Consider the following 25,084-nt stretch of genomic DNA (forward strand, 5'->3'; position numbering starts at 1 on the left):
TTATAGATTTCTTTCGTTATGTGGTCACATTGATATAGATGAATGATTTGTCTGATGTCGTTCGTGGTGGCGTTGCTATCCAATTGTTCGCGGATGATTGTGTGCTTTTTAAGAACATCACAGCACCAAATGACCATACAATATTACAAGTTAACCTAGAGGCTATTCATGAGTGGTGCATTCGATGGGGAATGCAACTAAATGCACAATAAACAGTTCTGTTGCGAGTTACAAGGAAGAAAAATATCAGCACCTATTCTTACTTGCTTAACAACAATATTATAACAGAAGTAGACGCGCATAAATATCTTGGTGTGACGCTAATAAATAAACTAACTTGGTCTCCGCACATATCCACCATTTTTTCTTCCGCTATTAGTAAGCTGTGGTCCCTAAAGGGGAAACTTTAAGGTGCACCTGTCGAAGTTAAGCTATTAGCTTATAATGCCTGCATTAGAGCCAAGCTCGAATATGCCTCCATTGTTTGGGATCCGCACAATAAGAAGGAAATATTGCAGCTCGAGCGAGTCCAAAGAAAGGCTGTCCGGTTTATTTTTAGCAAATATAAAAGGCACGATTCTCCTTCCTTATTGGTGCGGCAACATAGTATAGAAACATTGGAATCCCGTCGAAAAATTAGTCGGCTTGCTTTTTTGCTTAACTGCGTCTCAGGTACGCTGAGGTTAAACATGCCAGACGTTGTTAAGCCATATTGCACCAGGAAAACTCGACACACACACCCTCACTCCTTGGCTCCAATTTTTGCACGAACCAATACCTATAAGCATAGTTTTTTTCCCAGGACTACCAGTGAATGGAATTCCCTGCCTTCGCACACTTTCGGAGCCAATGACTTTATTAAAGAACTGGAGCGTCAATTCTTGCGCTGTTAATTGTACTTCGCTCGTTATGAATTTTTTGTGTGAAATTTGTTTCTGAACAGCTGTATGCTTGTTATATGTGTACTCATGTTTTTGCCGCGGATGCCCCTCCGGCCTGGGCCATGTATATGTATGGTCTGCAGTATCTGCAAATAAATAAATAATAATAAATACAAAGATTCGAATCCCCGGCACAGCCAATACCGAAAAGCTGCTTTTTGGTCCTAAGGAATTAGACACAGAATTTCGCACCTGCTTTTTACACCAATATTGCTTACTTCAAGACTAGCCAATAGTTCACTTTCGACAATGTTATAGATTTCTTTCGTTATGTGGTCACCGAAGGAGATTTTAGTTTATGGTCATTTTTTGGAAGCACCGATCCGGAATATTTAGCTTCAGTTCCATGAATGGTTCTTTCAGCCGGAAAATCAAAACGTGACTGACTCATCGCTTCCGAATTTTTTATTCAAATACAATTGGCTGCCCTCTGCCCGCCTACCGTACATCTCTGAACGTGGGCAGAACAATCTCTAGAATTCTCACAGCTGTTCTTTGTGTTAAATATAACCTGACGTTTTCGGTAGAAAGGGGGGGGGGGGGGGGGGTCACCATCCTGAAGTGCGCAGTTGGCAGTACCGACCGCAGTGCAGTGCAAGAAATTACCCGCCGCCTTACTAACAGTTACGTGCTTTCCGCTGCACATGTTGTCTGCTTCTATAAAGTGAGCTTTTTGGGGGCATGGTCTTGGGCGTCACCTTGTTGTGCAGACCAAACATTTCCACCTTGATGATCTTTGGCTATGTTGCCTCTACGCCACTGAAAATCAAATCACCCCCATCATCATCGTCATCATAAGCTTTTTGGGATAGTTTTTCTAAACTCGGAGAATGATCCACGCGGACCGCATCAAAGGATTGGTGGACGCGTTTGCAGGCGTCGGGCCAGAGATGTTGATTTGCACCTACGGCCACAAGACGACGTCGGACGCGGTGATGGCGAGCGACGGCCTCTGCGACATCGCCTTCTATGACTCCATCTACGCCAACAACAGGAACCATCTTTTCGGCGGCGGCCCTTTCGAGTCGGATTTAGAGACATTCATGCGTGCTGCCACCAGATACAGAAGGACCACCCTGGGAGTAGCTTTTGCATTTCAGTGAGTGCTTTACACAATTCATATCCGGTTATGGCGTTCGGAATTTCAAGACTTGGTGTGACCTGTAGGCAATCTTCGGGGCTCCAACAAACTGAAGAGCATATTTTCAATTTTACTGCATTCCTTGTATCCGTATCACCAACAAATAACAGTTCAACATTTGTCTCTGCCAAAAAGATGTTGCCGAAATATCGAGGCTTCAGAAAAAGGGTTTCGGCTGTACAGGAAGCAGCTTTGTCGAAAATGTTAGTGATATCTTCAGAAGCTGTTATCTCTTCACAGTGTTGGAAGAAAATGATAGCCACGATGGCCCATTTCTACGTACATTAGCTATTCATTTGTCTCGCCGGAAGGGGATCATGGCTTTCAATATTGTCGTTCTACCAACTATTCTGGCTATAAAACTGCGGAGTGTGCATGTACCCAGTGCATTCTGTGCTTAAACCACTATATAGAGATGACTAAAAGCTCTTCTGTCGATTTTCTTTTTTTCCTCACCCCTGTAGTCACTTTTCTTCTCTTCTGTAGTCAGGACAGTTTTCATGTCGTAGTTACGCAGTTACATGGACCGGCTGGGAAACGATCTGAGGCGACCGAATCCGCTCCAGGAGTTCTGGCAGAAACGGATCTACCACACCGCAATACTCGACACGCCCTTGGACGCAATCCGTAGTCAAATGATGACGGCCGTTTCTAGACTGAAGGTACGTTTGAGCCTCTCTTAGTTATAGTACTCGGACAGCTCAGCTAAAAGATGCAGTACAGATTGATAAGAATAACTTATTCACAAATATGTGGTCGGAAAGAAATACCTGTGGCGCGCCGAAACTTAAAATGGTTTGATTGGCAGCCCACGACAGTGAATACCGAATCTCGAGAAACGCTCATAAGCTGTTAATTGTTAGTCGTGATACGTTTCCAGAAAGATGAATTAGTAGGTTTGCAATCCGATGACATAAAAAGAATGCAATTATTAACACTTGCCGGCGAATCGAGCGAAATGTTTTTGTGCAAGCTCGGGATAACCACGATACACAGGATATTTCTGTCAGGCCTCTCCGCTTCACAAAACACACGGGGGGATGTCACGATAACATGATCGATGGCAGCGGTACATTTCCAACGTAGAAACCCTTGCTTTGATGTAAGAAAAGTAACACTATCTAATCCAAAGACCGCAAAGCGTATCGGCCGACGTATAGTAAGGTGTAATTCAAGAAGGCGAAAGTTTGGAATTTCACGGTTTGTTCCGGCCTCATCGAGCTTCTTACTTCTCCGAACCTCTATTGGAAGGTGCCATTGTTTTGAGATTGAAGTTGTTCTGGATAGGTTGGTTGGTTTATGGGGTTTAACGTCCCAAAGCGACTAAGGCTGTGAGAGACGCCGTAGTGGAGGGCTCCGGAAATTTCGACCACCTCGGGTTCTTTAACGTGCACTGACATCGCACAGTACACGGGCCTCGAATTTCTCCTCCAAAGAAATTCAACCGCCGCGGCCGGGATCGAACCCGCGTCTTTCGGGCCAGCAGCCGAGCACCATAACTACTCAGCCACCGCGGCGGCGCTGTTCTGGATATGGATAACGTGTTAATGCCTGTGTTAATGCCTATATAGGCCGAATTTTTCATTCTCTACTTTGCATTCTTAGGTCCTTAGGAGTCCTCATACCGCTCCTTGCGTAGTGGTACAACCTTTAAACGATGCGCCGCGGCTCCGAGATGGAAGGTGTCGCATCGGTGGGGCTTGAACGACCCAGGTTGCTCTACCGGAGCAACCGCTCACGGCAAATCTTAAACTGAAATGCCATCTGTCATGACGGTACATTTCTTCAAATTCCGGTGGGAGGTTGTGATCACGCCTCAGGAAGACGTGACCTAGGTCATCATCATCAGCAGCAGCCTGACTGCACCCACTGCAGGGCAAAGGCCTCTCCCGTGTCTCTCCAATTAGCCCTGTCCTTTGTCAGTTACGACCACTGTATCCCCACAAACTTCTTAATCTCATCCGCCCACCTAACTTTCTGCCGTCCCTTGCTGCGTTTGCCTTCTCTTGGAATCCACTCCATTACCCTTAAGGACCAGCGGTGCCCCGCCTAAATTGCGTCTTCGGGGGTAAAATTCACTCTGAAAGGCGATGATGCTTACGATGACGCCAGATTTACTGCGGAATAGGCGCATTAACGCGAGTGCGCTAATATCTTGTGCCATGGCGCTCTTTAGGCAGAGTCAATTGCTATTGCATATTCAAATCTACGAATATCACCATCAAAGAAATCCCGAACAAATCGCTTTGCTTTGGTTGTTTCCTCTACAGGTTCTAGATAACCTGTCGGAGACCCAAAGGGCACTGAACCATAGTGCACTCACAGCTGTGGCAGCGCCATCTCCCGGAAGGCAGTGGATACACTTCTTTGAAGAAGAGTTCAAGTGAGCTTCGGTCGTTATATTGTGAACGAGGGATAGCGAGCGCACTTTCAAAACGTGATGTTCAGAGGTTGACCACGAATGCCCGAGAAAAATGCGCAATGAAACCTAAAAGCAATGCTCTGGGAAGCTAACTGTGTCTTAATATCACTTCAGCAGCGCAGTGCCTGTTCCACGCAGTTGTGCGCTCTGAGCGCTCTGTTCTTACCCGACAGCATGGTCACAGCATTGTGGAACTTACAAGTAACTACCGCAAATGGCTTTGAAAACTGATGAACCTAAAATGGTCCTTAATAGTATGCTGACCTCTCACGACTATTGCGTCCACGGGAACCGCGAGCCGGTCAAGACTGTTTTTTTTTTTTTGCGTAAGTAGTGTTCTAAGGCCATTTCTTCATTTGAGGTCGCGTGTAGCGCGTGGTTACAATCTTTACAGCTTGGTAAAAATGAGCCTGAATATTAAGGGCGTGTTCCATTCATTACGTATCTGTCGTTCTCTGTGGACAAAAGATAATCAGGTAGCGCACATGGTTATTCAAGCTATTCATTTTATGCTGCATGTTTCAATAGCAATCCTGCAGACTACGTTCATTCGAGTATAACTCAGATTTTAAAAATGCCTAAGTGGAAAAGGCATTTAGATATTCTACATTTTTCTGCGTCCTCGTACCTCAGTCTGAGACAGGGCGTTCGGCGTGCGCTGGAAAATGGCGCTGACTGAGAAAAGCAGGGAATGATTCCAAGAATATCTCAACAGCAACTGCACTTGAGGAAGTACTTTAGGTTGGATTAGTCTCTGAAATCAATTGTCTTCCAAACTGCAACTGGGCATGGGCAAATGAATTATGTTTTTGTGTATGGGGTTTAACATATCACAAAGGATATGAGGGACGCCGTAATAGAGGGCTCCGCGTTATTTAGACCACCTGGGGTTTTTTAACGTGCACTGACGTCACAGTACACGGGACTCCAGCATTTCGCCTCCATCGAAATGTGACCACCCCGACCGGAATCGAACACGCGTTTTTCGATCGTTTTTCTTGGCGGTTGGTGTAGAAGGATAAATGTGATTGAAGGAAAAATTCGCTGCCTCGCATATGAATATGCATCGCATGAAAGGGGATCCTTACGTGGTGCGCATGCTCTTTGCAAAGAATACACACAACAGAGCGCTCTGTTGTGTGTCTTCTCTGTTCCCTTTAAATGTGCTGTGGTCTTGAAAGATGCACAACTGTCGCAATGAACAAGCAGTTTGCAAGAGTCCACTTCAGGGGCAGTTTCAGTTTGAATGCGGCAGCTTAGTGTAGTCTGAAAAAAATTGTTTCAGGGCGACTTCCGGTTAAAAAAATAACGCTTTATTGCTATTACTTAGAGCTTTTTCATTATACCGGGCTCTCCGGCGGTCGACCTTGAACGCCACTCAGCCGTGCCAATTTGCTGCTAATTAATATGTTGACTTACATGCGTTTACTATTGAATTATTGAGTTATTTATAGTTTTTGTCTAGTAATAGCCAAATCTTAGAGCGTCACATTTAAGCCTATGTACAGAATGCATCGAATGTGTGTTCCTCATGCCTATGCTTTCTCTAATCGATGACTTGCAGTCGGCTTCAGTTCGTCCCGCACTTGCTCGTTGTTTACGGCCACTATCCGTTCGGGGACAACACTATCGACAACTGCGCTGTCATGCCTCCCGCCCGGTTATCGACGGTCCCCTTACCATACGAGTTCCGAGGGAGCTACCTCTACGACATGGTGAGTTGGTGTGCCGATTGAAATACAAGCGTTCTCTACAGGAAAGCTTGTGTGTAAACCAAACTTTCTCTGCCTTTATTTAGAAGGAAAGTTTGCGCTCGCATTTAGAAACTTGGAAAGAAAGTAGCTTCTTGTGGTGTTATTAAGACTGCAGCGAATAGATCGGAAAGGCCTCCGTTCAATACGATGCCCACTCGTGGTAGCGTTCAATTCGTGGAGCCCGTATAAGAGGGTAAAGGTGCTTCTTGAATGTGTACCATTCTCTAAGTGAGCGATGTTGGAGACTGGCCTGGGAAGTATGCATAATACATTGTCATAGAACTCTTTACTTCTCAGTGGCTCTACATGGCCATACGTTACCTCACACGTGCACATAAGTTGAATGTGCGATGGCAGAACACTGCGCACTTGGTTGAGATATTATGAAAAAGGAAAAGAGCCAAGGCCTTCCCGGCTCAGTTGATTGTACGGCAGTTCATTCTAGCGCAATAGTAGAAAGCCTGATTCATATACTAGTTAATCAGTGAAAGTAAAAATGGTAGAATGCTATTTCTTCCTGTTGTAACCATCCCCAAAGCGGGTCAACAACGTAGCCTAAGCAGAGGGCACAGCAAGAGGCCGCAGGAGGGGCCTCTCCGCGTCTGGCATTTCATTTCGGATTTCATGTGTTTGGTTATGACTTGAACGCGTAATTGTATTTCATCAGCGGTACTGTACACCAACTTTCGGCTTAGTGTACCGGCCCGTATGACAAATTTTTATACTCGAGTATGGGTGTAAAGCAGCCCACAGCGCGACCTAAAATTCTACCCATAACAAGCAGACAAGGAACCGTTTGGTACCATGTCTAGTGCTAAAACCTCGTCCCCAAAACAATACACTGTCTTTGTCATTGATAAAAAATGTTTGTCGGCTAAGGCAGTGCTAATGGAGTACGCAGGCCATTTCATTCGAGGTTCTGATGTGTTGTCTTTTGAAGACCTGCACCAACTATAAATATGCCTATCAAAATTCGTTCAGCGATGTAATGTCGTCACAGTCTATGTTCCTATTTTTGAAGGCCAATCATCCAATTCATGGTACTGAAACCCCGCGGAGGAAATATGGAAACAGGAGTGTTAAATGTTCCGCTATGAAACAAAGCCCAGTAGGTCTCGGTGGTTTTCACAACTGTGAATTAGATGACTATACCAGTAGTGGTTTTACTCGGGCAGTAGTGCGCATGGGGTGAGGGTGCGCTCAATTTAGGAAATTGTGGTATAGCAGGAAGAAAACAAAATTAAGAAGGCTCAAAGATGACGCAAAGCGAATATGAGCAGTTTTTCAAAACGTGCGAAGCGATCACACCATTACTGGGAAGGGTTCTGGAAAGCCAAACAATAATTTTGAAACTGTCGTTTGGAGGTATAACGACAGAGCATGCGGCGTAAGAATAGCACCGGTAGCAGACGTCTCAATAGAGGTAAATCATGTAAGGTAGTAAGGTGGTCGAATGATGCATATTAGGGGCCGTTTACCTGTGAGATAGGCAGCGAGTTGCTATGAGAGGTTTGTGATTTAGGTGGCTAAGTGTCCTGTAGCCTTTTGGGTGCCGTTCGCGGGCTACTGTTCTGCGTAGCTTGCTCCTCCACTTCCCATTTGCAAGCGGGACTAAGAAGACCACGTCACTCATGGTTTACATTGTGACAGTTCTTTTGGTGTAACTGCCAGCATTCCATATCTGTGTGATCTCCGGAAAATGCGCAGAGTCCACAATTTGTGTCTCATATCTTCGAAAGTAATTGCCATTTAAAAATTCTAAAACTGTGGCTAGTCGCTTGATATAGCTAATTACAACCAGGCACCCAGCTGCGCACAGTAAAAACTTATGCATTATCGTTTAGTGTACTGGTTTGGTATTCGGTATGAAAATTGAAAATTAGTTTTTGAGGAAACGAAATAGCGCAGTACTGTCTTACATCTCTGAGGACGCCTAAACCGAACAGTAAAGAAAAGGATAAAGGAGAGAGTGACAGTAGAAAAGAAGAAAAATGTGGCATAGTGGAGGGCTCACGAAAAATTTCGACCACCTGGGGATCTTTAACGGTCACTGACATCGCACAGCACACGTCTGCTATCATTTGCGTGTTTTCTGCCGTACAGCTCCACTAATATTATATAGTCTCACAAGCGGTCATCTCAGCTGAACAAATTTAGTTTTTAAAGTTACTCGCGGGCTTCTGTTAATTACAAGTCTCGTACGTTTGCGACATAAGCAATGATCTAAGGGGGTCCTCAGACAAAATATGGTTTGTTCTCTACCAAGTAGTCCGTCGGCCCGCACGGCGTACGGATTTGGAGAAGCGACAGGTGCCGACCCACGCGCTCCTCTCGGTCACCATGAAGGGCCGCTGGACAAGAGCCAAGCCAGGGACAAATGATAGTTGAGGCGACAAAAATGAATAAGAAAATTTGCCTCTCCCGCACCACTAATGTATCGCGGGTATAAGCCCAATAGCAAAATAAAAGATTTGGCCCGAGGGCAATTGTGATTTTGCCACCCGAAGGTGGAAAGAAATCAATAGGGAAATCTCTACTTCAGCGACCCACCGCCGAGGAAGCGGGCCCGGGGAGACTCCCCTGATCTCCCCTAGGACGTAGAGGGATGGGATGGGCGTTTGGAAATGGGAATTGGAAATTGGTTTGGGTTGTGGGAATTAGGTGGGATTGGGGACAGCAGGTATTTTGACCAGATTTGGCTTGATTTGATCCTGAGTTCCTTTTCAGGCCTCCTTGAAGGGCGAGCACTCAGTGCACCAATTGTGGGCCCTCGGCGTTGGACGTACTCCCACACCACAGAGAACGATTTGCCGGCGATCTCCGACCGTCCGAGACAGGGAAAATCCTAACAGGGGCTTGGCTAGGATCCCCTCCCCCAAGCCAGGTTCCGCCACCCCGACCCTCCCACAGTACTAAGAGACGGATATTTCACAGCACTCGTTCGGTACTTCGGCTCTTACTCCTGCAGTACTCGCACACGCTGCAGCCATCCTTTCACGGTTTTCGCGGCGATCGTTGCCAGCGATCGCCCTGGCATAGTATGTGAAACCTCAATCCATTCTACCACCCTGTCATGGTTGAGGTCTCGATTGATGTCCGCAGTGGCATCACGCGCTACCACACGGTATATATGCACGTGCCTGACCAGGGCATTGATGCCCTCTGCGATTTCACCAGTCTACTAACCGTTACTCAGACAGCCGCCAGGCTTTCCCGCGTTTCGGAGCTTACTGGCCTTGGAGTTTGCTGCTACTTACTCCATCTCTTTTCGTGCTTTCAGGCCAAGGGCAGCTTCCCCAAAACCCAAGCTTGGATCGCCCAGCCGCATGCCCCCGCGAGGCACCGAGCTCTTCGTGATCGGAAACCAACGCGTCCGCGGCTGGGTGGTACGCCCTCGTACCGAGAGGGAACCGTGACTTTCAATTTTGCGAATTTTGGAACGACCGCGTCTGCCCGGGCGATCTCGTCGATCGGCAAAACAGCTAAGTCGGAACCGCGTCTACCGCAGCGCCAGCACCACGGCAAAACGACAAAGTCCCGACCGCGTCTACCGCGTCGACCACGCCAAAAGCAAACAGCCGTTCTAGTCACCAGTTCTGCTTTTAAGCCGGATTCCACGTGCCCAGTCCGTCTCCCTTCTCGGACCTGCCCTCCCACACAGGCATAGGGCATCGTGGGCGCGACACGCTCACAATGTCGCGGAAAGTCTGCTGCACCTTTCCTGGGGATTCGCAACCCCAAGAGTGGATTCCGGCGGATCCACCCACCGCTGTGCGTTGCACCGGAACAAAGCTTAGTAGCCGAAACTACACCAGCCCGTATCCGGTGGCAGGGGGGGCCACGGGCAGGCCGCACAGTCGGATTTCCCCCCCCCCCCCAAGCCAGGGACAGCCGTTCGAGTTCTTCTCGCAGTGTGAACGGAACCACCGGACGCCGTCAGTCGGCAGCTACACTGAGGTGAGTGAACGAAGCCTCGCGGCCTGTAGCTCAAGCCTTCCGTGTTGGTCTCCTACGGGAAAGCAAGCGATGCTGCCGATTCTTTTCTCCTCCTAAGTGCTATCGTGCGTGGACAAGGGTTTGAAAGATTTGCTTTATGGTGTACGGGTGTTTAACGTCCCAAAGGTACTCAGGCTATGAGGAACACCGTGATGAAGGGCTCCGGAAATATCTACCACCTGGGGGTCTTCAACGTGCACTGACATCGCACAGTACTCGGCCCCTCTAGAATTTCTCCTCCAAATAAATTCAACCGCCGCGACTGTGATCGAACCCGCGTCCTTCAAGTCACAGTCGATCGCCATAGCCACTGAGCCACCGCTGCGGCCGAGGCTGGGAAAAGGAGCGTGCCATTGGCTATAGTGTCTACTGAGATCTTTTTTATTACAGTACTGTTTCAATAAGTTCGTGAGAGCCGCCACCTGTACGCCAGCCTCATATTAATATCCTGCATGACCGACTGTGGTCATATGTGTAGAGACTGGATATGATACGGCCAAAAATATTCGTTAAAATAAACACAAGTTGTTGAGCTGGGCACAAAAACAAAACAAAAGGTGCACTGCTAAATAAAACAGTGACACTGCTGTATCTGTTGGATCCGGCAGAGTGTGTGCACTGAGGTGAGAAGTAAAGTCTTCATGCGACTTAATAACTCGACGGAGTCGTAGCAATAGCGCCGGCAGCAATCGTTGAGGCGGTAATATTCTTACGGCGTTGTCTGTATTGGCTTCGCATTTCTAAGCACGAATGCCCCAGTGTGATTTCACTATTTTCTATCAGGAAAGAGGGACTAGAAGGTACAGGTTAGAGTCAATAGCAGCAGTCAATAGATGCATGGCACTGGCTGCGTTTGTCGGCCCATTCTGTGGAGTCAGTTTCGTGCAGAATTTCTTGTAACGAATATTTTGAAAAAAAAAAAAACAAATAGCGCTGTGTCTATGTAGACTCGGCAAGGATGCCACCATCACCAATGACGGTGGTGATGGTTCAGATTTATATCTGTATAGTTCTGATAGTTCAGATTTTAATGTTTTTCTTTCAGGTGTGCAAGGATAGAAATTACGCGTCCAACCTAAGGTACCGATCTTTCCACTACGCCATGCTTACGTACGAAACCACTAACCGGACATTGTTTGCATATGACAACGAAGTTGGACTGGCCACAAAAGTACGTGTTACGATCATATCTTTCCTATTTCGTGGGCACACATTCCCATTACACTCCTCGTTTATGCAAGATATGCACCGGGACAATGAATTACTCAATTATAACAAATAATTTGTATAATTTGCTACCTGCTGTATAGACTGCTGTAGGAACGGAGAATGCACCAGTGCATATCTGGGTTGGGATGTGTTCTTGTCCGAACAGCTTTCTCGGCGGCAAACGCCCAATCCCGCAGCATGATTTTTTTTCTCAATTTAGCCTTTTATAGCCGTTCTGTGTCATGTACAACATCCTCAGACAGAAAAACTGTAAGACACTGTTATGAAAATATAAAAGATAATGGCCCATTCTTCAGAGGGGTAGCAAAATGTTTCTTTTAACTTCCTTTAACGTGTTATAATTGGTCGTATCGAGCAATTAGGACTGCCATAGAAAAGCGATCGAGAACGCTTTTGAGGATAGCGAAAATATTAATATCAAAAAGAAAGTGCAAGACTGCCACCTGGTTGTCTGTGGATGTATTGATTGTTGCATTGAAATATTTCATTGTATAAAAAATGTCGCCCATAAACTGTGTCCCGCTCAAAACACTTTTGTCGAGAATTGCTGGGTATGAAACCAGTTCTTAGGCACTATCGATCATCACCCAGCATCTCTCTAGACAGACAAAAATGAAAACATAATATTGAAGAAGTGTTGGCGCTCATAAAATGCAAATTTACTAGTTAACGGTGTCCAAGACAGACCTAAAAACTGCTTCCAGCATTCCCATAGAGAGAGTATTCAATGGCCAAGAAATATGTATATATCACAACGTGCGGGGGTGATATGACGGAGATGAAGGAATTCTATGCGGCCATTTTTTGTAGTACGACCTAAGCCTGAAGAATATACGTAAATATTAGAAAGTGTTGTTGCGTGGAAGCAAGCCAAAGAGCAGAACTTGAGTTATAGTGAAGTCTACGTTTAAAGGCCTCGAAGGCTAGCTCAACCGCTCCGTCTTCATCACTGTACGCAGCGCTGTCTTTCCCATTGTCAATATGTGGTGCAACATGTACTTTTTTTGTGTTGTACGAGGCTACCATAAGCTTTTCAATTAGATGTGGCTTAGCAGTGCTGCTGTTGACTCACTGCGCGATCTTATGAGACTTGGTACTTCAGCGACTTGCATGTTTTCAGCAGAATTTTCCAACTGCAGTCTATATTATGCCTCACTTCGCAGTTGATAGATGCGCGCCCTGTGTTTGAAAATAACCTGAATTATTTTATTTACTTTTTAATGATCACTGTTGCACGCCTCCTTCAATGGACTGCTGGCCCCTTTCAATCTTCAGGCCAAGCATGTTAGTGTCAATCTTGAAAACGTTTTACTGATAATGTGAATGCCATTATTTATCATGCGCCTTGCCAAAGCCGATACGCTGCTTATTATACATACCTTGTCACTACAATACTGTAAATTTTGTTTTGTCTATTTCTTCAATATTCGTAATTATAGTGGTCCACTAATCGCTGAGGACTTCGGAATCCGGGTTATGGAAAGCCATGTCGGTGTTTTGTTTTGAATCTCTTTTACGCCCAGTTATGCACCGTGAAAAACGAGGCACTGGACGTCACATTCGGCATCGCGGCCTACGACGTCGACTACGACGACTACGCCAACGAGTGCGGGTCATTGAACAAGTTTGGCAAGCACAGCCGCCTGAGGGCGCTCCGGAAAATCACGGACTACTACAGAAATCTACCTAACGTGCTTTTCAATCAGGCACTGTGTACGCGAGCCGTGGCGTGAAGCCCAGTTGTTGGCCATTTCTTCCTAGAGCCGAAAAAAAATTAAACCTCTCGGCATGCTACAGACATTAAGGACCAAAGATGCAACAGGAAATAGCAGTGATGCGCCAGCCGCACCCGGTGACAAAATATCCAGCAGTTCACGATGCTTTATATTTTATTAACCAATAAAAAAAAAAACGGCAATCCCTGCCTCCACAGTTTTTACGAGTTCATTGTACTGTTCTTTTTTCTCAAACTTATTCTCAAACTATTTAAGCTCAATACGCTCTTTCCGCGAAATGAACGAAAAATGAAAATATTTAATTTTCAAATGAAACCATCCGCAAAGTGCTTTCATTTGCTCCGAGAGAAGTTGTCAATATAACGAGTTTCGTCAGATGAAAATATTTGGGCTTATGCACTCAGTAGGTGCTGAAATTATTTCTGTACACCAGGTTTTCAATTAGGCGCGAAACATTTCCCGAATTGTATTTGTTACTCGAGTTATTTCCTCCTCCGGAACTTGTCTGCAGGAGCCTGTATTGCAACTCAATTGTTCCTCCAACAGCTTGCCTTAACTACTTTGTGTGACAGTATACAGTGAGTTTTTCATATTTTGGCTGCTCTTAGTATGCTGATGTTTTCGTCACTCTTTTCTGCAGTGATATACAGCCTTTTAGCTATGGTAACACTTGTTAACTGGCGACATGACATTGTGTTTCTCTTAGCCTAAGCAGTCATCTTCATATTCTTGACTGAAGTGTAGCCGCTCATGGGTCAGGCATTATGCAACTTTCATTATCGCTGTGGAATTGTTTGCATACTGTTTCAGACAGAAATGCTAAGTTAAAGCGTTTCCACAATACCATGTGGGTATTGCGCCCCCACCTCACCCACCTCACCTCTTACGTTGCAAACATTTGGCTTCTCGGATACCACAACAAGCTGGTATCGAAACCCAAACGAACAGCACGAAGTTAGGCAACTTGAGACATGGGTTCGAAAAACCTATACCCAGAACGTAGCCGCTGCGACACGGGGCTACATAGCCAGAACTTGTTGCGAAGACAGTTGTATGGTGTCGTCTCCGTAATGTAATACAACAAAAATAAGTGGCTACAGTGGCCTGATTTTTCAATTAAAGCTTTCATTTGGTTTTTATATTTCTGATCGAATGTTGTTACGCGATTGAGATTGATTCCTGGAGACAGAAATGGCGCAGAACAAACAACGGTATCCTAGAAGGTCCTGCTTAAGTCGAGAAGACAAGCGACAGAACTTTCTTCTCTCTTTCTTTTCCTAAATTTAACGGGCGCTTGTCCTTCACGCCTATCTCAGTATATTTAACTACGCTATTTTTCCTCAACAAAAGTATTTATGGACATACTTAAGCGTAAAAAATCTTTGACGGCAGCTGCTGCACGCTCAATGTGGAAATGGTAGTCTAGATGCTGCCTTATTAGCGTTTTGCAGGTGCACTGCAAGCGACCTGCATAACCAGACCCTGAAAAGGTTTTGCATTAACTTTTTGAGCTCAACCTTTCTGGAAGCGTGGGCTACAAAGCGAATGACATAAATGAATTAGTTAAGAGCAAATACCCCTCGGTGTTTTGCTATGTACTTTGGGCTTTCCAACTTCGCTAAACTAGAATTAGCACTTGAAGTAAAACGCCACTACGCATAGGCTGGTGAACTGTTGCCGCATGAGTTGCAACTAAAACGGCGCTAGGACACCGCTCGAAGCTGCGTCAATAGATAATTGCGAACGAAACACAGCCACCTAACACGATACAACTCACGTTGATGAGTCGTGAGCAGCTGCCATGAATCGCAGACAGCGACAAACACAGAGGCTGGGGCCAACCAAAACATCCAACTAACAAGCGCAAAAAGTCATTGCAAATATGGAAGTTAATTCCAGATGTCAGTGCCACTATTTATACGTTTCCTTGAACGGCACTGCGATTTTATTGCAGTGATGCCACCCCTGCGTTCCTTGTGACGAGGTTATATGACACCGTGGGCTCAGCTACCCTTAGTTGCCAGATACGAATTCACAGTGGTAACGAATTCTTCATCATCAGCCTGACTACGCCCACTGCAGGGCAAATGCCTCTTCCATGTCTCTCCATCTAACGCTGTCCTTTGCCGGTTGCGGCCACTGTAGCCCCGCAAACTTCTTAATCTCATCCACCCATCTAACTTTCTGCCGCCCCCTGCTACGCTTGCCTTCTCTTGGAATCCGCTCCGTCACCATTAACAACCAGCGGTTATCTTGCCTTCTCATTACATGCGCTGCCCAAGCCCATTTCTTCCCCTTGATTGCGATTAAGATGTCATTAAGCCGCGTTTGTTTCCTCACCCACTCCGCCCGCTTCCGAAGTCTTAACGTTGCACCTATCATTTTTCTTTCCATACCTCGCTGTATTGTCCTTGAGCTGAAGCAGCCATGTTTTTAACTTATTGGCACCGCTAGTCAAACTACTTAGTCATGTCATATCTTGTAATCGTTTTCTAAATAAGATGAGGACTTCAGAGACCCAGTAGTTTTTGTCTGGCGTCCATAGAGGGTGTCGACACATTCTGCGTGAGGAAAGGCCTTCTCAATTGCCGCTCAGTTTCCTGCGCGTTGAAACAACGCCACGCTCCCACTAACAAACGGGTAAGTTTGCTTCCAGTCTAGCAGCGCAGACCTCCGTGTTCAGAGGTGTCGAAATGACTGCTCTCTTTACCATTTGGCGTCAGAAGTGAGAGGAAAGTCGAAGGGAACTTTTTATTTGCAAAGAAAACTTTGCTGAGTCTAATTCGCAAACAATGGACCCAACCTCAACTCTCTGTAACACTTTGGGCGGCTTTAAAAAGTGATATTGCATCTGCATCTGCTGCGGGTTTGCGGAGAGAATTTTTCGCACTTTTTATTCCCACAAACTGCGTTCCTCTGAGCAGACTAACACCGTCTGGAATTCTGACTTATCCCATTGTAGGATGGGTTCCAACTGTGTTTTCTTTTCTGATTTCGCGGTTCTAGTTGGGAGAGAGAACTGCTCGTTCAACTGAAGGAAAACCGCTTGATTTCAACATCTTTTTGTTTGCTCTTCCCGAAAGTTTCTTCTTAACCACGGAATAGCGCGCAGCGGCAGTCAATCCATGGGCAGCTTTGTTAACGCGTCTAACTTTATAAAAAATAAATGTTTTGCTAAGCGAAATGCCCATGCAGTCAGTCCTAGTCCACCCTTGTGACGGAGCCAGAGCGTTTAGCACACAAATCAAACTAGTGTCCTACACGAAAATAAAGCCCTCTTTTAAGCTAGTTGGACCTTTGTGCATGTTGAGATAGGTGCAGGCTGCGCGGCACCTGCACGAAAAAAAAACCATTACTGCTTTTTGGTTTAGTTTAAATGCTAGCCGCCCCCGTTCTTTTAATATGCACATGTGAGCCTAAATTTTGATCCTTATGAGTGAATAAAAATGCGTATTTTTGTTTTTCTAAGAATATCTCAAGAAAACTGTTCAGAAAAGAACTAATATTCCAAAAGCTTTTTGTATATCTATGAATATGTCAAGAAAAGCGTTTAGCAGAAAACTAATATGCCAAAAGGCAGCAAGTCACAACTTCTGCATCTCACGACCAAGGTCGACGTCATCACTCAAAACATAATGTGCATCCTTATTACATGACACAAAAGTGACAGCGGGAGTACCAACTATTTGCTAAAGAAAATACGCTTGGTGGAGTAACGCTCATTCATCGCCACGCAGTCATATGTGTTCTCAGAAGAACTTGTTGTTGGGCTAGTTGGTAGTTATTCATAATTAAATTCAAAGGCGCCAAACCATACACACACACACACAGACACACACACACACACACACACACACACACACACACACACACACACACACACACACACACACACACACACACACACACACACACACACACACACACACACACACACACACACACACACACAGGAGAAGAAAGAAAGACGAGACAGAGCGCCACTCACAACTGTGTTCTCGTCGTTCATACATGTGATATATACTCATACGGAGAATAAGTGAAGATTATTTCAAATCGATCAAGTATGGCTAGTCGAACGAGACCGGCTTCGCGCGAATAGTGAGCTATCCTGAAGCCTGGCTGGTCGCAGCTCATTAGAAATACACGTGTGTAAGGCAAAAAACTAAAATAGTGAACGTCTACACAGCACGAAAATTTTGATCAACATAAACAACAGCAAAGGTTACCCGTTTCTATGTATTATTGAACGAAGATTGGCAATTGACCCTCTTGTTTGATGTGCCGGTGGAATGAGTCGGCTCCTATGTTTCCATTCAAGCAAAAGGCTTCGACAGCACTTTGGGATATTCCCTCCAAGAGTTCTGTGGTGGTCTGAAGTAGACTTCAGAAGAATTCAACTCGCGTAATGAATGGCGCGTGAAAAGAACGCAGGAAATAGAAAAAGTCTTCTTGTGCCTTCGTAAAACGCTAACTTTTTATCAGATATGAACGTTATCAACAGATACTACTGTGTTAATTTCAATAAAGCACCAGCGCTATGCCAGATAACTGCCAACAAAGATACAAGCATAAGCGTTAACCCGAATTAACAGCAGTCACAGTTCGTAATTCAAAGCCACCTGATCCACTTTTAAGAATCCTTAGGACTTTACGAATCTGTGGATGAGCGTGAAGAGAACTTTAAATTAGCACGAAAGACCGGCTTGTTAAACTAACTCTAATCACCTTATTAATGAAGCTTGAACATTCAATTTGCGTGAAAGACAATTTCACTTTAACCGCAGTTCGCAACCAGAAGAGGGCAATTATCTCGACTTCGATCTATATCAAGGACCCAGCGGAGGTGGAAACACTGGTCAATGCCGCCACCATCAAAATGCAAGACCAACGGAGGAAGTCATCGAACGTAGTGAAAGACTCCCAACAAGCAAGCAGGGACTACCTTTCTGTAAAACTTCATGCTAGGTCGAGCGCGCTTTCAACTAGGCTATCCCGCTCCGAAAAACATGGACTGCTGGGCACGAAAGTCTACGCGAAAACGAGGTAGGGAATGGTCTAGTCCAAGCTCTCCCAAAGCGGGTGGGTCCTCATTTTTACCCACCCCCTCCTAAGACTGCACGGAAACAGACTCGAAAGAAGACATTTCTCGTCCTCACATAAACAACTAGCCTCATTAGAAACCACATTCTAGCGAAAATATAAATCAGTAAAAATCGTAATCTTCACAGTTTAAACAAGACTAGCCCCACATAACACCCAGGTTAGTGTGCTTGGTGCGGTGCAAGCCCCGCTTTCTTCATTCCTCTTTGAAATTAGAGGACGTACCAGACCAAACTTTAACAGTGCCCTACCCTACACTCGAGGGGGGGCCCTGACCAGCGACGACCTGGAGAAGCAAGCCTGTATCATCCGACTTCTCCGCAACGTAGCATAATCAAGCCCACAGCAATCCTACGACAGGAAAAGTAAACTATAACTATTTTATTTAAGCAGAAGGCTACAATAACCGGACAAGTGTCTTTGTCTTTCATCAGTTTAGGTAACGAATAACAAATCTGCGAATGAGACAACACTAACGATCAAAGCCTCTGAGAAAAGTAATCACCATTTATTATAAAAATAACTGCGACCCATTGAAGTCATTTTCTATGAATGCTAAGAGCGCAATGGAAAAGAACAGAGGCACGCCTCCTTTTCTCTTGTACGCTGCTCCCTTGGTTAGTGTCACCTTAACCTTAATTCCTCGCTCCCGAAGCAAAACTGGGATTTTTCGAATAAGTCTTTTGAGGGTCACTGCCCCGTTTTGAACGTCGGAGCATCTGTGTTGTATTAAAAAAAAAACGGCAGTGGCAGATATTCACCCAACTACATCTTGTACGACCGGATCGAAATTGCTTGACTTTTGGAGACTCGTTTTCATTGGCTGTTCTGTGCACTTGAGGAAAATAGACAGGTTTATTGCTTGTCCTATAACAAAGCCGAAATGATAAACAGTGTCATTTAATCCACAATTATTTGGAAGCAGTTAAGCGCTTGTCACTGCCGTAAAATATATTGAGGCTGTTCCCTGCCTCTCGCAGACGACTGCACAGTGCAGACGCTGCGAAGTGTATTGCGGGTTGATTATCCTCTCTTTTTCTCCAAGCTTAGTACACTTTTCGCTTATTTCATTCATAGCTGTCGCTATCAGTCGCGGCGTGCTATGATATCAATGAATTGTATAATATTTTTCCAGACAACGGCGAGACCGCTGCGAAACAAGCTCGTCTCTGCCGATCTTTTTAATGCTCGCGAAGTGAAAATATGGGAAGTGGAAATATTGAAAAGACCCGTGTTGCTTTGAAGGAAGCGAGATGAAACTTTTGGGGCTTAGGTTTGCGCTTAGGCATTTTTTTATTTAGTGACATTTTAAACGCAAAATCCCAAGCAGCACAGGTAATGGACCCATTATTGTAAACAAGCTGGTCCTTTGTAGGACCGGACATTGCCATTGCGTTTCCAATAATGGGCCGATATTGTAGTGTAAGAATTAGAGTTCAGTGTAGTGACATGCAGAACTGAAAGGCATTTCAAGCATATTCCGTTTACATCACCTACGCGGCATTTGCTGTGTAAATTAAAACGACGTGTATGTTATTTGAATCTGTTTCCTATAGGCAATTAGAACTTACTGTTGAAATGAAAAAATAGAGCGAGCGTTGCGAAGTATTTGCTCCTGAGACGTCATATTCTCACAGAGACGCTCCACCTTCACTCATAACTCAGTATTTTTCTGCCAGGCTTCTAGACAAACGATTCCTTTCAGCGGCATTGCAATATGCAATCACTCGCTTGTCGTATTTCGATGTCTTCGACGTCCATTCCCGAAAAAGTGCCAGCAATTATTCGTGGTCGCTGTGTTTGTGGCCGTCATCTCAAAACTGATGGAAGCACGGTTCGAGAGATAGTGGAAACGAGACACGAACAAGAAGGACAAATGCAAAATAAGGAACTTTAAAATTTCGAGCGGTTCGCTAGCATTAAAAGCGTGTTTAGTTAAGCTCCTGACATATGAGTTATTCAGTCCGCCTGCAGACAAAGCAAATACTAGTTTCCGTTCACTAGAAGGAAAACACAACTTTCAACTTTGTATTTTTTCACTGCATGTTATAATGCAAAAAATTTTTGTCACGCATGTAAGAAGCCGTTAATGAGCGCTAGCGTTGTGAGCGTTGCATCTGATTTATGACATGGATTGTAGTTGGCTCATGACTGACTGAGAACGACATGATAGGAGGCTGTTAAAAAAGTAATTGGCAGAAGAAGAACTCACTGGAATTAGTGGTAAAATTTATGGAAGTATATGTCTTGCTATAGCTTCGAACGGAGCTGCACTATGTTGAAATAAATAGATGAACCTTCCCTCGGGCTTTTGCTGGCGTATCTGTTAGGCGGTTAGATACACCGCTGATGCATGCCAGAAGCGCTGACTTTGCTTTTGTTACGAGGCAGCCAAACGTCGCAGCGATGAAGAACCACTCAGTCATCCAGGAATAACGAGGTGCGTAATAAGGTGGTTTGCGCCAGGGCTGGATGCCTAGTTATCTAGCTTCTAGAGTAGCATGAAGTTATAACCACTAACTCAACTCCCTGTCACCCTCAACGTGGCCTGTATACGAATGTCTGCCGTTCCTCCTGACTGCACGCCTTGCTTCGACGCTCTTCAGAGTAACCGCGGGTAAAGTCAATCTATGCGGTGCACTCGAGTAACAAGGTTATTCGGGAGTGAATGGAGTTGTTATGCCATGTCGAGACCTGCTTGCGGTACTGTCAGTAAGTACACGGCGTGAAATTTAATCAACCTGCCGCGACTCCGCTCGAAATAGAACGTGGAAGACGAGCGGACAAAGACAACAAAACTTTGACTAGTTCCTTTTCTTCTCCATTTAAGGAGATGGAGAATTAAAATGAATGCACCTCAGGATATTGATACCATAAACTGCCGAAAATTAGAGGTAGAAAGGTAATGCTCCCGGGTTTGTCTCCCAGTCTTGGATGTTGATTGAATTCTTTTTCTCTTTTTCATGGTTTGACTTCTAACTCAGCTCAAGGTCAAATTTACACGGTCCGGGACTGAAGCCTGAGGTCCTACATTGAAGCTTCCTCTTCAAAAGCAGCTCTGTCTTAACTAAGGTGAGCCAGGTTGTGCCAACGAAAGCTCTATTAACCACGGTTAGACACGGTCTAGCTTTGGTTCATCTTTATTGTTTCAAGATTTCAGCGAGATCAAATCACGTGATGCATCGCTTGCTGCAAGTGAAAGAACGAGCGTCCAGAGCGGGGGTCGGCGCAGCGGCGGACGTGACTGCCAAGTGCAAGAACGAATCACGTGACACACCACATGCCACAACTGGCGACAAGGACCGGCCGAGCAGCAGCCAGAGCAGCAGGGGACGTGACTGCCAAGCGCACAGCTGTGGCGACTAAGGTGAAGATGAAGATGAAGATCGAGGCACCTGCTACGCGCGATTATGATCATGCGGTGCGCCTCCCTTTAGAGGTCAAGTCTAAGAGGCAGATGACCTTCACGCTCAGCTTGGGAGAAGTAGAGCTTTTCGCTCTAAAGATTCGGCTATGAGGAAATGAAAGGGAAAGTAACTGTCTCACTCCTCTGTGGACGCCTCAACCGCAATGGGAGGGAAGAGGGGTGTTAAAAGTGAAAGAAAGAGGTGCCTAATGGAAGGCGCCGAAATAAGTTAGACCACTTCCGTATCTTTAGCGTATGCAGATATCTCTGAGCACACAGGCGTCCTTGACGTTTCTCTTTCATGGAAATGTGAGCGCCGCGGTTCCGTTTGAACCCGGGTTCTCTGGCTGAGTAGAACAAACTAGCCACTGAGCCAGCGCGGCGGGTCAGCCAATACAACGTATATCACTGTAAGGGCATCAGAGCCGCGTGTAACCTTCGCTCACACGTAAAGAAGCCACAGTGCGGACTTCGAGGCAGTTTGAGCGCTTGAGTACTGAACCAGATATGCGGCGTCAGCACCCCTCTCCAGGAATGTACGCAAAAAAAGCAGAAATCATTCCTCCTGGCTGATGTCTATCAAGCAGCTATGTGACGTGGATAGGGCAGATCCGACTCCTCTCTCAAAACCAACCGATTCTCATGCAGTACAAAATTCCGTTAATGTCACACGTTTCATAAGCAGAGGTAAATTGCTTGCGCGCCGGACAGCACTTTCAGCTGAGCCTTAACCACCTTGCCCATAAAAAAACTTGGCACTGCGTTAGATCTGGTTAAGCCTGGATATGCAAGCGAAAAGCTTCAGTTACGCTTGATTTGGCGTCATGGCTGTCGCAATTCGGGCACAATGCACTGGGAGCACCAGGATAACGGTGGAGGCGGTCGGCCGACCACACAGTGCCTGTGCGGAGGCGGTGGAGGAGACGGAAATCGGCTCGGTTAAAATTCAGGAGACACTTTGACTCTATAAAATGCTGCAAGGCAAAAGCGTTTCGTGGTGCACTTCTTTTTTTATTTTTCGTATTGTATTTGTTTTATTTAATTTTTATTTGGGCTTATTTTCTTATTTTTATTGTTTTTTATGCTTCTTTCCTTCTTTTTCTCTTATTTTTCTTTCTCTTGTTTTTATTGCATTTTAATTTTTATACTTATTCTTCTTTTCTTCCTTTAATTTAATTTACGACAGCCATGCATTCACTAGATGCGCCTTTATTCATGCTCAAACCTTGAGCATTTGCGCCGGATTGGTAGCGTCTCCGCTTCAATCGCCAAATGTCCTCGTTCGATTCTCATCATCGACGCAGTTTCTTTTTAAGAGCTGATTGAGGCGCAACTTACATCGCAAGAGCAGCGGCTCAGGCAGACAGATACGGGGCTGTACACTTTGTGAAGATTAGGCATAGAGGGCGAGGGCCCTTCAGGCCAGGCAATTTTCCCGACAGAGATGCGCGAACGCATTCAGGTCAAACCTATCCCCAAGAACACGCAAGCGGACCGCCACGACAACCGGAGGAGGGCCAGGGCGATGACGTTAAGCAAAAAGTATCTAGGGGACGATAGTGCCATGTATGTTGATGCGGCACGTTATAACATTACAAGCACAGACGCTTTCGCTGTGAGCGCGGTGAGGATCTCCCGCAGAGTAGCGGCTACGGTGATTACGGACAGAGTGGAAGACGCCGAAGAGGCTGCAATAGCACTAGGGATCGTTCAAGGAGGCACCAGCACAGTTCTCAGTGATTCCAAAACGACCGTTCGCAACTTCGCGAGGGGACGTATCTCCGCCACTGTGTACAAAATTCTTCGTACGATGCCAAATTATACAAAGGAAGTGGATCTGGTGTGGATCCCAGTCCACGCGGGTGTTCCAGGGTACGAAGCCGCTCACCAGTATGCTCGAGGTTTTGTCAGCCGAGCTGGTGACGGGGTCTTGGACCCTGATGCCCCAAGGGGTGAGACGCTAATTACATATGAGGCCATAACAAATTTTTACAGGGAGCTTAGAGCGAGCCTGCCTCCTCCGCGCGTTTTGCTCAGCCGCGAACAGGCTACCACGTAGAGGCGGCTGCAAACGCGGTCGCAGTCAAACCCGTGGACATATTCCAATATCTTTCCAGATTTGGTAAATCCGTACTGGCAGCTGTGCGGCGAGCCTGCCATCTTAGACCACATAATCTGGGACTGCACGGAGGATCCGCCTCCGGCAGATCTAGTCACATCTCCCACACTTGAAAAATGGGAAGCTGTTCTCGCTAGCCCGGACCCGGGAGTTCAGTCCAGGGCCACGGCAAGAGCGCAGGAGGTCGCCGACTGACTCAAACTGCTGGCCACTTGGAGCGGCTGAAGTACCCAAGAACTTCGCCAACGTATTGCTGACAATAAAGTTTTCTCTCTCTTAATCTCTCTTTTTAAGTAGCGCGCGGCTGCGGCGAAAGGTCAGGCGACAGAGTCGGCGGCGACGGCTGCGGCCACCTGCACCGCATGTGACGTCACTGGGTTTCGCGCATGCGCAGAAGTGGCAAATCTGTGCACCGGCTCACGGCTCACGCGAAGCTCGGCTCCGACCCTCGTAGTGGAGCTTTTCGTTTCAAAAACAATGACGACAAGGATGACTCAGTTTTGCAGTGCATCTATGAGTCGAGGCCTTATAGACCGTTTACAGCGCGCAGTTCTTCCGTTTGAAACCAGATGGCGCCACACGTGCGCTCGGAACACGGCACCATTACTGGCCTCGTAAGTCGCCGGCGGGTACGTTTCGACGCAGCAGTGGAAACTTCGCGGGTGGTTGCCGAATGTGTTCTTTCTACGATGTGAAAAGGCAGAGGAAACACTTGCTGTGTTGTGGACTGCAGGAATTGCGACAGAGAGTTAAAGGTGCGGGATGTGGCCGTTTGCGAGCTTCACGGAACTGAACTTCACAAGGAGGTAAAGCCAATGTTCGCGCCCATTCGACGCGCCCCCTTTCCGAACTGGCGAACGCAACAAACACGTTCGCCAGCGCTAGATAGCTAATAAAGAAAGGTTTCGGTCTTGGAAAATCTGCGAGGGTAAGTGCACAACACAGCCGCATGAAGAAGCTGTTCCGCCACCGAAACCATGACGGCGTGCTTTCAGTTGTTGTGCACTGTCCTGAGTCCCCATTGAACGTAAGTGATGGTGTGTGACCATTAGTAAAAGGAGCGCCCGAAGCCGAATAAGGAACGAAAAAAAAAAAAAGACGACTTGTGCTCCTATACATGCTGCTGCTGCTTATTATGCACCGCACTGCCGTGCGAGCCGACAACGCTTACCGTCAGTCCGTGTATTACACGCTGTCTTGGTGCTACTGTTCAATTTCACTCCTAGTAGCGCGGTT

General features: G+C 46.1%; 1 pseudogene; it reads left to right on the forward strand.

Moving 5' to 3' along the window:
* The first annotated feature begins 1,771 nt into the window (after nt 1-1,771).
* LOC149346597 (uncharacterized) lies at nt 1,772-24,043 on the forward strand (annotated as a pseudogene).
* The last annotated feature ends 1,041 nt before the right edge of the window (nt 24,044-25,084 follow it).

This window comes from Amblyomma mixtum, chromosome 4, assembly GCF_055824585.1.
Source record: "Amblyomma mixtum isolate Tamu chromosome 4, ASM5582458v1, whole genome shotgun sequence".
Classification (NCBI taxonomy): Eukaryota; Metazoa; Arthropoda; class Arachnida; order Ixodida; family Ixodidae; genus Amblyomma; species Amblyomma mixtum.